Genomic DNA, 10,988 nt, shown 5'->3' on the forward strand with positions numbered 1-10,988 from the left:
GGTTCCCTCTGGTTTTTAAAACTAGCTAGGCATTATTTATCTCTTGCATTGTCTCACCCCTCCATCATGGTTTCCCCAATTAAGTGCCCCCATTTTCCCCCTTTCTCCTTTAGGTCCGCTTCTTTTTGTAAACTTTATGTGCCTTTGTGGTTTACTTTTGGGGTAATGAAAAGCTGGTTTGTCTAAGCTTCAGGTTCTCTCTCTTGATTTTATATTGGAATGGCCGGACTGATTTTGTGTTCGGGACTTCCCACAGAGGCCCAATTCAGATGAGGGTCAGATGATTTCAGTCTTTCTCCTAAGGGCTGGATCCCTCCAGGAATGATTTTGGCCTCAGGAATTTGGGGGTTGGACTGGCCTGGGAGCCTGGCCCAGAAAAGATGCTGGTCTAGGGTAGCTGGTGGCTGTGCCACCCAGAGATGCAAAGGAAGATGGGGGTGGGAAGTGGCCCCAAGGGCTCCTGGGGACTGCACTGAGGAGCTGGGTTGGTCTGGATGCAAAGGATCAGGAAGAGGAAAGGTCAGCTGCTACATCCCAGAAAGAGGATGGCAGGTGGTGCAGGCCCAGGGAAGCAGGGGGAGTTGAGGGTAGGGCCAGGTCCAGAAGCAGTGCTGCCGGGGCCCAGAGAAGGCACTATGTTGGTCTGGGTGAAAAGGGTCAGGAAGCAGTGTTGGTTCCCCTGATGTCTGGGGTCCCAAGACAAGGAATGGGACAGGATCCAAACTAGGAGAGACTGGCAGGGGAGATGGGAGGGTGAATGGGGCTGGGGGAGACTCTCAGACAAGCATGAAGAGGATTAGATCAACCTAGCTACCTGAAAAGGATACTCTGACTTGTTGAACTGCTTGCAGGTTGTGGCCAGTGTTCATGAGCTGTGACCCAGGCTGGGGTGGGCTTTTGGTAATGTTGCTGTCTTTAAGTCATTTCAGCTCCTATAAATATCCCCAATAAAACCCATTGGTTCAGGAAGTTGTACTTTGGTAGTATCTTTACTTTGGCCTGTTGTCCATTCCCTATGGAGGGTGAGCAGGCCTTTGTTCACATCTCTCCTGGAATCATGTCACATAACACCCTTTACACTTTTACTCATATGATAACAGAAATCCCTGTATTTTTATTGTTTTATCCTTTAAAATTATTTCAGACTATTTACAATAACTGATCTTCCATCTTATGGAAAGATTGCTCTATTTGTCAGGGGTGGGCCTGATGGGGGACACGGCTCTACACCAGGCCTGCAGTTGTCTGAGGACTTCTTCTCAGACACCTCCATGATCTTGGGATTCATGACTTCCAGGAAGAAATGAATTTCAGGGTGAGTCTATGTGAAGCAAAGCTGGACTTACTAGAAATAGAAAGAAAGTTGCCTCGGCAGAGGAGAAAGCACACTTGATAGGACCACATGTACCGGCTTCTTGAGGGGAGAAGTATAGTTAGGGTTCTTTACAGTGGTATAGATGGGATTTTGGTGGCTCTAAATCACAAGTCTGCAGATTAAGAAACTCCCTCCCCCTTTTTAATATTTCTCAGAGTGTATCTTACAACAAGGTTAAAAGTTAGTTTCCTTTAGTAAACAAAGTTGTAAGGTAGATTCATGGGGATATTTAATTTAGGAATGAGAGAAGGTTCTAGAAACACAAGGTTCTATATCATTTGGGTCCTAAGAGAGCACAGTTGACTTACTGTTCTTGACAAGGTGTCTTTTGGAAAACAAACATTGTCTCTGTGGGCAACTGGGGCTCTACTAGTAGTACCTGATGTCTCCTTCCTGTCTCGGCAGGAAAAGCAGCGTGGGAGCTGAGCATCTTCCCTCACTCACATTTTTCTCCCCAAGTCACCACAATTCCATATTTGTCTACCCTGCCTTAAATTGAACAGCAGAGAGAAGACTTCAGCTCTAATTCTGTTGTTTAAAATTAGGCAAATAATCTTCTGAATCTGTTTTATCATTTTATCTCGGTCTGTCCATGATATTCAGTCATGAAAACTTTATTCTCTCTATCACCTACCTACCCTTTAATGTACCAAATATTTGTCTATCATCTCTTATTGGTCTACTTAGTATCAATGTATAATTTTATGAAGAATTAACCATAATTCATGGACTATGATGATAAACTATACATAGAAGTATGTTCCAAAGGCTGAAACTTCTATCATTTTAGTGATGAACAAACTTTTATCTGGAAAAAGAAGAGATTTCCCTGAGCTTATGCAGAAGGATAATGGGTGGAGCACTGAGTCTGCCTTCTTGATCCCCATCATGGAATACTGATCACTGCTTTGTCACAGTGAATGCAAGATAAAAATTCACCCTCATCTACTTATGGGCAACAAGGAGCTCAGAATTGATGTCTGTGCTTTGAGAGGTGAATTCTGGCTGTCATACTCTCAAGGGACACATACCTGACCCAGGCACTGTCATCTGCTGCTCTCTCCACCACGCCTGACTTAGAGACTGGAGGAACAGTACACAGAGTGGTGGGGATCCAGAACTTTAGAGTTGGACTGAGATCAACATCAGTCTAATCACACAGCACCAACCTAGTCTTCAACAAGCTGCTCAAACACTTTGTGCCTTAGTCTCAGATGCACAGAATGAGGATGAACATGGTGGGCATTGCAGGAGTGCCATGAGGGCTGAACCCTAAAGTCTACAGAACACTCAGACCCTGCCTAGATACTATGGCTTCATCATGTGCTAAAAGCCAAGAACTGCACTGAACTGCCATCATAGCACAGCCCTGCAGCCCCTTCTTCTGTTTCAAGGAACCTTCCACAGTGAAGGTTTTCCTTTTCCTTCGTGCCTTCCCAGGACTGCTCCATCTGGACCTTGGCATCTCTGATTCCTGATGACTTCACCCGCATCACTATTTCTTCATCTACTCAAGGAGCCACATGATCATATTCCAGGTCTGCATTAAAATTAGGACTACACAGAATCATGATCTCGCTGTGTCTCCTGGAGAGGTCTATTACGTCAGCTTGGCCTTGAGCTCCACCTTCAGCATTTGTCAACCTTCCTCAAGAGCGATGGCAATCATGGAAATTGCAGGAGAGCTTGTTGCCAGAAAAGAACCTTCCAGCAATAGACTTCACATACGCCAGACTTTGGCATCTGACTCAGATGAGGAAACATTCTTGTCATTAACGGAATGTTCATGTTCTGATGGGGTGTGGCGATGTGTACAAGACTCTTAACTCTTCCAGCTGTGGTTCCAGAGAGAGGTGACCAACAGATTCAAACGGGCAATCACAGACGAGAAGGAAGGTGATTCTATTGTGAAGACCATTGACTGTGCTTCCCTTTTTGTAAGTTTGTGGACGATACTGTTGGCCATCTTACTATGGAGCAGCCTTTCCATGATCATAAAATAAGGATAGGGACAGAGGTTTCCAGAATGTCAGTCAGGGATGGGAAATACTGTGGGTTGCTTCTCTGTAAGTCCCTTGGTCACACAGATGCCTTCGGCTTTGCTGATGGCACTTTTGGTCTCTTTATCTATTATAATGTTTTGAGACAGGGTATCATGTATCTCTCACTAGTCTTGAACCCACTATGTAATCGAGAATGACTTTGAACTCTTGATCCTCCTGCCTCCACTTCTCCTGTGATGGCAGCAGGTCAGGGATGCCAGGCAAACGCTATGTTAAGTAAGCTTCTGCATGTACCTTCATACCAAATACTTGACTGCTCTAGGAATTGGAGTCCCCTGCCTCGTCATTGCAAGCTATACTAATGTAATCTGCTGTTTCGTTGTTGTAAATGGAGATACAGTTTGTGTTCATTCATATGTATTTGAAAAATCTCAGGATTAGATGTCTCCGCTGTTTACTCCTCCAGAGAAAAACAAAGCGTGCCGGACTGGTTCATTTAGACAGTGATGAGAGCACAGGGAACAGTAAGACTCGAGCTTACGCCTCCAGTGATGCTTCAGCTTTCCACTGGAGAATGCGCCGTCCTTTCTTCCCACCCTTCAAACCTCCACCCCACTCCTGTGCCAGGCTCTACCTTTTCCCTCTCGTCCTCAACATTCTGCAGGACCTCTGTGCATGTACCTTCGACCTGTAGCATTGATGACAACCATTCACAGCGGAAGGAATGGGTCTGAGAGCTGCAATGACCATTACTGAACGTCTTAAAAATGCCCTGTGTTTGGAGTCGAAGTCCCTACTCGTCTGCTGCACGTGAAGTTCTTCTGCCTGGCAGTTTCTTCCTTCTCTGATAGGACCAGTATTTCTCCTCATCTGTTAAAGCATCCAAACTCACTCTGACCTGATGTCTGAGCTTGCTGTGGTGTAGGAGAGAGTTCAGGGATCTTCTATCATCCGGATGAAATGTCAGCTCATAGCTGCCTCCTAGACATCCAGGCCAAGCCTTCCCACCCTGTGGTTACTTCCCTTCCTTCTACCTGTCTCTTTGTTTACAGCGCACCACTGAACATGAGCTTTGTTCTTGTCATCAGCTCACACAGCAGCAGAGAATTTCACAGATTCAGTAACTGCAGAGGCTCGAACAGGTGTTTAATGTAAGTACCAAAAACAGTGTCTAGAATAGAAAGATTCCTCCTGGGATATTTCAGGAAATAAAGGCACTTGCCTCCAAGAATGATCACCCAAGTCTGATCCCAGGACACCCACATGGTGGAAGACAGTGGACTCCCACTCAAGTGTTCCTCTGACCTCCACAGGTGTACGCATGGCATGCACATCTCTCTCAAATAAGTGCAATTAAAAAGAAACGTTCCTCTGCTGCTGTTGAGTGAGGGGGTGGGTAACATGGTATATCATACCAAAAAAACATCTTTTGATAGAAGACAGTAAAGAGAACAAAAGTTCTTGTCCCTGCTGACAGCATCCTAACAGGACTTACACATGTGCATAATCAGAATGAGATGTTCATGGTGCTGTAAGTGATGGTTAAACACTCAGAAAGCCCATGTAAAAGAAACCCCAGTGCTCTCAGTAAATTTCCCACTGTGCGTTCTAGGCTGACTTAAGAATGTGGCGCAGTCCACATTCCCAGCCTTTGAGGATAGCAAACATAGGTATTTGTGGTCCCACAGTCATCAGTAGACCTCCTATAGATAAGTATTGTTTTAGAATACTAGAATTCACATACTTCTTCACAATTAGCACAAAAGAGAACTAGAATGGGCCAAAATTCTGTAATGAAGTTTGCTCAAATTCTGAAAGATGCTGGTGGTGTCAAACATCTCAAGTATGGTAAGGTTTTAATGTTGTAGATGTCCTAGTTTGCTTTCTATTGCTATGATAAACACCAAAGGTGATTTGGGGAGGAAAGGCTTTATTTGGCTGACAGACTACAGTCCATCATTGAGGAAATCATAGCATGAACTCGAGGCAGGAACCTGGAGGCAGGAACAGAAGTAGAGACCATGGGGGATGCTGCTTACTGGCTTGCTTCCTCCTGGTTTGCTGAACTGTTTTTCTTATAAGGTCCAGAACCACCTGCGGAGGGATGGTACCACCCACAGTGGACTGGGCCCTCCTACATCAATTAGTAAACTAGAAAGAGCTACACAGACGACCCACAAGCAGGTCTGAAGGAAACCATTTTTCAACTGAGGTTTCCTTTGCCCAGGTGACTCTAGTTTGACAAAAAGCACACCAGAGTTCCCAACCTTGCCTTTGAGTAGAATTAATTTCTTTCTTAAACTTACATAGGCCCAAATCAGCGTCCTCGGCGCCCCCTTTACCTCCCGGTTCCCGAGCGTGTAAATCAGAGGGTCAAGGAGTGGGGTGAAGACATTGTAGAAGAGGGGGAGGAACTCACCGCTCCCGGGCTGCGTGCACATGTAGATGGTGTTAGACCAGGTGGGGTGCGAGCCGCAGGTGTGGAAGGCCTTCTGCCCCAGGCCGAGTGGATCCGCAGCACCGCCCTCACGCTGTAGCTCAGGGGACCGAGACAAGCACCCGGGGGCACAGCGCGGTGCTACTGCGGGACGAACACAGTGCCCTCCCTGGTGGCCGCGTGGACGCAGGCGGTGCCTACTAGGGCCGGCGTCCCCCAGAGGGAGCGGCCCACCGTGCGGCGGGGTGAGCCGAGGGTCCCGGAGGACGCGGCTGAGGGGTTGGCCCGCCACGGCCCCGCGGACACGGGGGAACGCGGGGGTTTGCACTCGGCCACGGAGGCCGGCGGCGGGCACTCGGCGCCGGAGCAGGAAGAGCCGCAGCGGCCGATGGTCTCGTCCGGCCCTGAGGTTGTAGGGAGCTGCAGTCCAGTTGTAGGGAGCTGAGGTCCGGGAAGGAGGAAGGACATGGGGGCGCGGAGGTGCGGGTCCCCCCCACACCGGGACGGTCAGGGTGACCCCGAAGAGAGGCCTCTCCAGGCGGGACCTGTCGGAGAATGCACCGGCCGTGGGCGCCGCTGTGGGCTGAGTCCATCTCTGCCGCACCGAGAAGGCAGCGCACTGACCGGCGAGACTGGGGAGGGAGGGAGGGAGGGAGCTCCGCGTGCCAGCTGCGCGGTCCCTGTGCTGAGCACTGACTTACTATTTCCATCCACAGCGATATGGAGTCGGCAGTGCAGCTATCCCCACTCACCGACAAGGTAAACCGAGGCACGTGCAGGTCATAGGCACAAAGGGCAGAGCTGATTTTGAATGCAGGAATTTCATCCAAGCTCTGCGGCCGGAATTTCTGGTGTGACCTCTTAATTCCATGAAGTGGGAGATAAGCTGTTCCTGGGTCTAGCCTTTGATTCTTGTGAGAACCAGGCTCCTAAACTCCCTTCCAAACCCCCAAAGCACAAAACACCATCCCAAATAATCAACCAACAGTATTTAGAAAATGCCCAGCTCAATGGTCCAGTGACACACAGATGTAATTTAGATAAATATATTGGAATTTTTTCTGGAGATGTTCGATAATTTGATAATTCAAGGTGGAAAATGTTGCCTAGAAATCTCCAAAAAAGAGAAAGTTTGGAATGTTACACATATGTAAAGTATATTTAAATGATTTACATTTTATAATTTGCTAACAAAATATCCAAAAAAAAAGTCTGTTATAAAAAGTTTGTGAAGGGACTAGAGAGATGGCTCAGGAGTCAAGAGCACTGACTGCTCTTGGAGAGGACCCAGGTTCAATTCCCAGCACCCACATGGCACTTCCAAACTGTCCTTAACTCCAGTTCCAGGGGAATCTGAAGCCCTCTGCATGACATAGGCATACTCACATACATGCAGGCAATACACTCATACACAAAAAATAAAAATAAAATATTTTTTAAAAGTTTGTCAAGATTGACCCAAACACAGCCCACCCATGGTGCTGTTGGCCATGCAGAGATGGGTGAGTGTGGAAATAAATCCCTGAATCATCCCTGGGCCTAGTCACCTTTGCTTAGAGTTCTGCTGTGGTATTCATAGTCACCCCTGCTGCTATTGCTGTGGGCTGAAGTGTTTGGAGAACCCGCCCCAAATGACACTCACCTCCAACTTAATGGCTCACCTTCAGTGAGTGCTGTGTGGCAGCGAAAGGCGATCCTTTGGGATTCTTGTACATTTTCCACTCTGTAATATGTATAACACTCAGATTATGTGCTGTCCAGCTGTCGACGTCACCATCAAGGCTTCTAGAAGGAAGGTTAGCAGGCTGTCGGTAGTTAATCTGGAGTCAGAGACTTTGAAAAGATTTTCAACTCTGGGGGTGGAGGACAGCCGTAACATCCAGATTGTCCCAGGTTGTTCTAGGACTGGTTACGTGCTCAGAACCCTGTCCACCTGATTATTATTATTTTTGAGGTAACTTTAAATTTCCTGCGGAGAATAATAGCATATGAGAAATTATTAGTGAAAGAAAATGCATACAAGATCTCTTTCTTTTGAAATTAGGTCTAACACTGAAGAAATAGAGTATTTTCCTTTTTCCACAGTGCATAGGAAACTTGTTGATTAAAGAAAAAGTGAATAAAAGTGTTAATTATATTTATTTATTTGTGTGTGTGCATGTGTGTGAGTGTACCATTGTGTGCATGTGGAGGTCAGAGGACAGATGCAGGAGTTGGTTCTCGTCCTCCACCACGTGGGTCCCAAGAATTGAACTCAGGTTTCAGGCTTGACAGCAAGCTCCTTTACCCACCAAGCCAAATCACAACAGTTTGAAATAAATAATACAACTGTAATGTAATCATTGGCACACACGTGGAAAGTTGCAAGGCTCCAATTCCTTAAATGAATCACATTTGAAGAATGGTGTGTTTGTTGAGATAAACCACAAGGCTTACAAATTGTAGGAGTAAATTAAAAACAGCTCAGCTTGTAGCTCTGAACTTCTCTGTTATAATCCCTAAATGGAGATGATTAAACTTAGATATGTTAGAGATATCTTTAAAATATAAAATAGAGCAGAAGTTATGAGCTGGAGACAAGGGGATCAGGAGTTCAAGGTCACCCTCAGCTACATAGTGAATTCAAACGAGCCTGGAGTACATGAGACTCTGTCTCCTCCAAACATTTATGTGTGTGTGTATAGTGTATGTGTATGTGGTGTATACATATGCATATATATTTGCATACACATATATGTAAATATAAAAGTCTCCATGTACGTTGACTAAAGTCAATGTATCATATAAACCAAGAGTAAGAAAATAAGCCCAACAGATTAGGGACAGGTATTTTGAAAGAAAAGGCCACAAAAACAAAACATATTAGCATGTATCTAACCATACATTGAAAATATGGCAGTCAAAGCATAACTTCTTAGATGGTGATGATCACCTACAATACCAGCTCTTGGGAGGCAGAGGCAGAAAGATTTCTGGTTCAAAGCCGGGCTGGCTTTTAAATTAAAAAACAAAACAAAACAAAACAAAAAAACAGAAAAACCCTGCTTCTGCAACAGGAAATGGAGAAAGCGGAGGCCTCAGGTGCCCATCCTGCCAGGAAAGTCAGCAGCTGAACTGTCTCATGGTTAAACCAAGCATGCTGTTTACTGGCTTCTGTTCCATGATTTCTATGAAAGTGTTGCCTGCTACAGGAAGGCAGAGGGAACCTGGAAGTCTCTCTGTCCCAGGTTTGGTCAGACTGTAAGCAAATCCGTTTCCTTTACCAATTTCTGATCCCTAACTTCTTTGGAACACAGGAAAGCTTGTGGCAGGTCCATGTACCTCAGTGCCCTGCACCAGTGCTGTCTAAGCTTAGAAAGTTATGGGACAGGAGCCTGCATTCATACGCCCTAATGGGTGTTAAAGTTGGAATGGTATTTTTGGAGTGCTCACTACTTCTTTGTACATATACCTTGATATTGTTCGTGTTATTTTAGCAAAAGAAGAATCTTTCTTTCATAAAAGTTTAAAATAATGTTTTTGTCTTGCCCCATTAACCCCATGTTTCAGAATCTGCCCTGTATTCATTGATCCTCAGTGAACGCATATGCTCAAAACTTGTTTTCATAGCCTTCAAAGGAACAGATAATACTGGAAACAACATATATGTTTATAGTTAATAGTTCACAAACATTTTGGTGACCAGAGATGCTAGGTCTGTTGATCATGAAGAACAGGAGAAAACCAGGTGACTTCTGTTGTTTGCCCTTTTCCCTGACCACAAGCAAGAAGTGGAGCTGGAGTTCTGGAAGCCTGGGTCTCAGATAAAAGGATGCAGCTCTGGAGCCCCCACAGTCCATGAGAGCACGCTCTCAAAACAAGCCTTTGCTGACTTTTGCCTCTAGAGTTCGGGGCTCTGATACTGCTGCCTGGCCCCCACAGAGTCAACTCTGCTGACAACCAAACCCCAGGTGTTAAGGTTCTGTCTATAAAACACACCTACTGTCACCAGGGTCCTAAATAAAAGAATAAACTGTCTCCAGGAAACCCCACGTTGTGGTAAGCATAAAATAGAAACCCCAGTGCCAGAGAGGAAACTCCTCTCTCAGGAAAAAGCTAATCTCCCAGCTCCCAGGACTTATCTCACAGCTGAGTCTGTACTAACCTTCCTGCCTGTACTTTATCTTTCCTGTGCATTGTAAGACTGTTACAGGCACCGTGGGGAGAAAGTTTTTCTTTTGACCTAAACTGCAAATAAACTGACTTCCGTTGACTTGTTCCTGTCTCCCATTAAAATACTATTATTGATTCAAGAATTTCATACAATGTATTTTGATCATCTTCAGACCACCCCCCACTCCTGCCTTACTATCTGCCACCACCCACAAAAGTTCCCGTCCTCTATTTTTTTTTTCTCTTCTTAAGGACTATCAACTGTGTTTCCCAAGTGCTCCTAGGTGCAGGTCTATCCCTTGGAGTCTGGTCAACCTACCAGGTATCACACCTCCTCCTTCTCCCAGCATCTATCGGTTGCCAGTGGATCCTCAGCTAGGGCTGGGGATTCCTGCCCACCTCCCCCATGTGTGTTGGGCCCCTGTCTGGTTTGCACAGGTCTTGTGCATGCTGTCATAAGCACTGTGGGTCTCACTTCTTTTTTGGTAAAGTGGGGTCCAGTGGACCTAAGTCCATGGCTACCTACCTTGGAATTTCCTCAGCATCTCCCTCATCCCAGGGATGCAGCACACAGTCTTCAGTTCCAAGGGGATGGCCTCTAGCGCCAGCCTCGTGATAGCCTAGCTTCTGGAAGCAAGCAGAGCCCCAAGGTGTCAGCGTGATTGGCATGGCCTCCGTCCCCTACCCCTCCCTGCTTCACCGACTCAGAAAGGAAGCATACCTGGTCAAGGCTCCTCTGACCCCCTGGAGAGGAAGCACACAGGTGAATCAGACCTCTGAACTGCCTTCTGAATTCTAGCCTGTAAAGATGTCCTAGAAATTACTGGAAATTGCTAACAACTAAAGTAAAACTGAAGGGGACAGTGAATTTCTGCTCTTTACAGTAAAAAACAAGCGTTAAACTCTGATGAGTCTCATCAATTAAGTCAGTCACAGAGTAGAGTCACACTGCACAAAGTTTAGGTACATTTCCCTGAAATATCAACTTAACTACTTTCTGAATTGACAATTCTAGCAATTG

The 10,988-nt window shown here is 45.9% G+C and overlaps 1 long non-coding RNA gene across 2 annotated transcripts in view; it reads right to left on the minus strand.

Annotated features, from left to right (window-relative positions):
• Positions 1-6,505: 6,505 nt before the first annotated feature.
• Positions 6,506-10,988, minus strand: part of LOC108491434 — an 8,501-nt gene continuing 4,018 nt past the window's right edge. Inside the window, exons 2-3 of one of the 2 annotated variants that reach the window (XR_003851525.1) lie at positions 7,458-7,538; positions 6,506-6,648 (exon numbers count right to left, since the gene is read on the minus strand). This is a non-coding gene — a long non-coding RNA (uncharacterized LOC108491434). Of the gene's footprint in view, positions 6,649-6,838; positions 6,930-7,457; positions 7,539-10,988 lie in introns of those variants that run through there. The other variant, XR_001872752.2, reaches the window with a different exon arrangement.

Source organism: Nannospalax galili, unplaced genomic scaffold, assembly GCF_000622305.1.
Source record: "Nannospalax galili isolate Female #2095 unplaced genomic scaffold, S.galili_v1.0 scaffold12703, whole genome shotgun sequence".
Classification (NCBI taxonomy): domain Eukaryota; kingdom Metazoa; phylum Chordata; class Mammalia; order Rodentia; family Spalacidae; genus Nannospalax; species Nannospalax galili.